Source organism: Atta colombica, unplaced genomic scaffold, assembly GCF_001594045.1.
Source record: "Atta colombica isolate Treedump-2 unplaced genomic scaffold, Acol1.0 scaffold96, whole genome shotgun sequence".
Taxonomy (NCBI): Eukaryota; Metazoa; Arthropoda; class Insecta; order Hymenoptera; family Formicidae; genus Atta; species Atta colombica.
The window spans coordinates 108,975-114,247 of record NW_017259590.1 but is presented as its reverse complement, the minus strand read 5'-3'; the positions used below and the strand labels follow the sequence as shown (position 1 = coordinate 114,247).

The following is a 5,273-nucleotide window of genomic DNA, read 5'->3' as shown; positions in this document are numbered from 1 at the left end:
ATATATATATATATATATATCTCTTGAAATAAGATGAAAATTGTGAAAGTGAGCAAATATTTACTAGGACATTTATAATTTATTATTACCTAGTGAATTTGTATATTTTTGTAATTTTAACCTAAACCTATTAGTTTCAAGATGTACAATCGATTCCCTGAACGTGATTGTAATATGATTGTCGGAAGCTATGTTTTTAGATTACAAAATATTAGATTACAAAATATGCAGGTATGTGAAAGAAGATGCTTCCAAGGCTGTTGAAAGAGAGATATAACAGAAATTAAACGGAAAAATTCGACAAAAAATTCGAGTGTTACAGGAAACGAAAGCACTTACACAACAAAATCAAACTTGATCGCATTTATATTTGTCATTTTTTTTTTCTATTGTATTCTTATTGAAACTGACAATGAGATATGCTGCAAGAAGCAAACTTTTTTTCAATTATATGCATTACATTATTGCTTACAATAAACTATTTTTTTGTTTCTTGAGTGTGGATGACTAGTTGTTAAGCCTGTTCTACAATGTGCTTTTTATTTCCTGTTTCTTGCTTTTTGCTATTTTTTACATCTTGTCTTTTTGCTTTTTATTCGGTTTTTTGTTTTATATCGCCTGAGATAAAAGTTAACGAACTTCGAAAGAAACAAGAAATACATAGCAAGAAATACAATTGTCGATAAAACGGTTGCAAAAGATAAAAAAGCAAAAAATAAAAAATAAGAAACGGGAAACAAAGAGCATATTGTAAAATAGGCTTTAGAAATAAACGAAAAAAACTGAAGGAAAAAACAAAAAGCAATCTAACTTTTTTTACAGTAAAATTATTCTTTGAAACTTTTTATTGCTACAATAACATTATCATTAACATCAATTTTTATACTTGACTTACTGATTTATGGCTAGAGAAATTAACGGATTAAGCTGTACCGCTTTATTATATTATATATGTACGAGGTCAGTCCGGAAAGTATCCGACTTGTGTTGTAGCAGGAAAAAGATTAATTTTAATCAACAACTATATAATGTCCTCTATTCCTCTTTGGAAACCACAATCTTCTTCTAATGACCTTCCCACTTCTGAAAGCATTCCTTAAAATCGGCTTTCGGAATAGCCAACAGCTGCCTCGTCGTATTTCGTTTTATGTCCTCTATATGCCCTCAAACCTTTTTCCTTTTAAAACATTTTTTACTTTGGGGAACAGCTAGAAGTTGTAGGGAGCTACATCTCATGACTGTAGGAGGTTGACGAAATTGCATGATGTCGTATTTCACCAGGAATTATTGGACAAGAATGTAATGAATGAGTAGGTGCTTTTTGTCATAGTAATCTAGTCACCACTTTTCTACAACTTAGGCTTTTCTTTTCACTGCATCACGTAACCATTTTAGAACTTGTAGGTAATACTCTTTGTTTTTCGTCTGGCCTTTTGGACCTTATTCATGATGAATGAAACAATGTCTTCCTGCCTGGCCAAAGACAACAGTCTTGAAACTACTCCGATTGACTTTTTAATCTGTTTATTATTAATAGATTTGTTTCTATAAATTTTATGAATTATACTGATTATTTCAAAACAAGAATTGTCAAATTTTTATCATTTCAAAATTTAATGTAAACTCTTTATTCACGATACGTTTAGTCATGATTATATGAAATGTAACGGTTTACAATTAGCGCTAAATATTTCTGAAATATTTATAAAAAGATTTCCTAAAAAATATAAAAAAAAACATTTTAATAATATTCTGGAATATTTCGAAATATTTACGATAATGTAAAAGCAACTTCAAAGACTGGTTAAAAATTCTACTTGTATACGAAGATTATTTGAAAAGTTCTTGGCCCTGACATAAGTAAAAATGACCACACATATTAAATCGTTATAATTTAGATAAATTTAGATATAATTTAGATAAATTTGATCCTGCAGAGGGCTAGTAAAATTTCAGACAGATGCATTCATTAGTTTTTTGTTTCGGTCGTGTAAATGTAAAGCAACCAACTTTTTTTCGTTTCGCGAAAAGTGACATTCAAGTTGACATTCCATACTTTCAATTTTTGTTTTCCATATTTATGTTTTTCATATATATTTTGTTAACATGAAAGAGTGAAATAAAAAGTCCGTGCGCATAATTTAAACTATAAAGAAATTGCACGTTTATTACTATCGTGAACATGTTGTTGTTATTGTTGCCGGTAGAACATGGTGAGAGGTGATAAAGTACAGATAGTTGCAGTACCATTGGAATGTCGATCCATACCGAAGGCTGCAATGTGCAGCAGGCACACCTTGTCGAATCGTATGTTGTTCTCGGATCATATGTTGATTCAAACTTGGCTCGGGAGATCGGACATTCGCATAGAATGATATTTGCGGTTACATTTGTGATCGCAAAATTTGCTCCTCTAAATAAATAAATTACAGAGTTTATTACAGAGAATTATAAAGTAAATAATGTAGATTTTTCATTTAGAGTATATTGAGAATTAAGCTAATTCATTTATTGATTAATTCATTTATCATGTAAATATCTTTCAAGATTTACATTAAAATTACAAATGAACTGAAGAAATTCCGCTTAATTATTGCAGCTGATTATTTAATTCGAAAAATTGAAAACTCGCAAGATTTGGTACTTTTTTTCTCCAGCTTGAAATTCTTAATCATTCGATGGACTTGCCGATCAATCTCATTTTTTCATTAATATTGTATATTATTAGCCATATTGTCACAGCTGCAACTTTAGAAATGCATATATACATCACTTTCGCAGAAGAGAAAAGAGGAGGATAATCTGGAGATACGGTAGTGTGCTAAGACATGGCGCGAGACATTACTCCTTTTTCGCGAGATTATCTCAATAACGGCTGTTACGATATACACCACGCGGTAAAGATAAAATTATTTTCTTCATGGTAAGGATCATTTTAATAAAATTTCACACAAAGGGTTTCTTTCTTTTTCACAGAAATATTAATCTATCAGGATAATTGCGCATTGGTGTAGGGGGTCAGTTTAATTCTTACAAAAGACAATGACAGGCATAAGATTTCAGGCAGCAACGCATTGTGCAGATATTGTGCAGATATTCCTCATGACCTCATTATGAAATAATGTTGCACTGGAAGTAGTTTACAGCAAAATCGCAGTTTCGCAAAAATAACGTAAAGCGAAGAACAATATAGCTACAGAGAAACAAAAAATCAAATAAACAAAAAATTCTTTTGTGTGAAATAAAAATATGATAGAGAATTGATTTAAAATCAAGTTTATCAATTTTTTAGAGAAAAATTTTACGATTTTTTTTTTTTTTTTTTTTTTTTTTTAGAGGAGAATGATCGCAGTCAGAAAAATAGTGAGAAATTTCAAACAAGTTTTGAACGTGGTAAGATATGTTACACATTACACGTCGTAGTTTCGAAAATATAGATTCAACGATGAATTCATTGTATTCTCTCTCTCGTTTGCGTAGCTTTTTCGTTACCTGAGATTATTTTTCGAATCTTTCGATCTTTTTGATGAGATAAAACCAACACTTTTCGGTCTATAGATCTGGCTCTTACCATTGCGCATTGTTCTGGTAAGCACATACACAACATGCGTGCAAACACGCAGGCACGCGGTCCACACTCACATATGTGTACCAACATGCGTGTGTAGAAAAACAGGAAGAAGGGGAAGAAAGTGAAGTCTCGTGTAGACATTGATATTCACGGTTTATTTCGACTCTACACCGTATTTATATTTAAAAATAGTGCCTTATTATAAATATTATTCACTTACTAATGCAAATCATGTTACATAATATTATGTCGAACAATAACTGCTAATAAATATTATACTAAACTGCTATAATAAATTTCAAATTCTATTACTACAGTAAAAAAATTTAAGAGTTAAAAATTTTTCTTTATCTCATAGAAAAATATTTGTATGTACATCTGTTGAATATGATAGGTTACAGCGGAGTAATTTGGACAAGTTAATGGAAATTTTAAAATTGTGTAAAAAATTAAAGTCACAGAGTGTATTCAATCATACACACAAAGCATATACTATTACATCAATTATGTATGATCCGTATATATTCGCCTAAATGCACTATGCAATCTCAATCTTTTATACAATTTTAAAATTTCTGTTACCTATTAAAATTATCTCTCTGTAAACTAACTGTTACGTAAGTTATGTTATATTATTATAATTACAATATCAAGTATTATATTGATGTTATAATACTGTACTATTAATTATTGTATACTGACATTATGATCATAAGTAATCATAAGTATAATTTCCTGACGCGTTGCGGTGAAAAGAAGAAGGGAGTTGCATTGGAATAAATAAATAAAACGAACATTCAATTATTCATACAAGCATATTGGAAGAATCCTTCTTAATTAGACTTTCACACGTTCCTTTTTGAATCTCCCTTTTGCGTGCGTGCGTGCATGCGTGTATACATACATACATACATATATATGTATATGTATGTGTGTATATATACATATACGTACACACACACACACACGCACACACACACACACACACACACACATATATACACACACACACACACAGTGTAACTGAACCATTAACCATACAATACTATTCCTAATAAAAAACTAAGTCGAAGAGTCTTCTAGTATTTTGCAATTTTCACAATAATTAACGAGATATTAATTTCTAAATATTGCCGAATAAACTGATAAAATCGATGTATAAGACAATTTTAAGATATCTTTCTGTGAAATATTTTGAAGATTTTTCTTAAAAAAACTCTCAAAAATAAAGTTGTTTTGTACGTCGATTTTAGATATTTGTTTATTGAGCAACTAAAAAAAATATTGTGAAAATTGCAAATGGTAGAGGACTTTTCGGACTCAGTTTTTTATTAGGAATAGCACTATATGATTAGTGGACGTTATTTCAGATACACCCTGTATGTATATATATATATATACATTCCTGCATTCGAGGAAAATATTTTATACACAATTGAAGAAAATCCTGAAACATTTTTTTGTCGAAGAAGCGCCCTGCAAGAAAGACCAAGCCATCACATTGTGTGAAACATTTTGCATGATCAATTTTTGCATCCCTATCATGTCCAGCACGTTCAGAATCTTCTACCAGTTGATTTACACGAATCACTTTTTGTTAATGGCTTCTTCATCGATGCAATCAAGATCCACAATTTTTGTGCAATATTTTGTTTACTGATGAGGCATCCTCCACTAGGGATCAATAACGTTCATAACATGC

The 5,273-nt window shown here is 30.4% G+C and overlaps 1 protein-coding gene across 1 annotated transcript in view; it reads left to right on the top strand.

Annotated features, from left to right (window-relative positions):
* LOC108693726 (SLIT-ROBO Rho GTPase-activating protein 1-like) overlaps positions 1-5,273 on the top strand; it is a 79,911-nt gene that overhangs the window by 1,192 nt on the left and 73,446 nt on the right. The gene's annotated exons all lie outside the window — the stretch shown is intronic.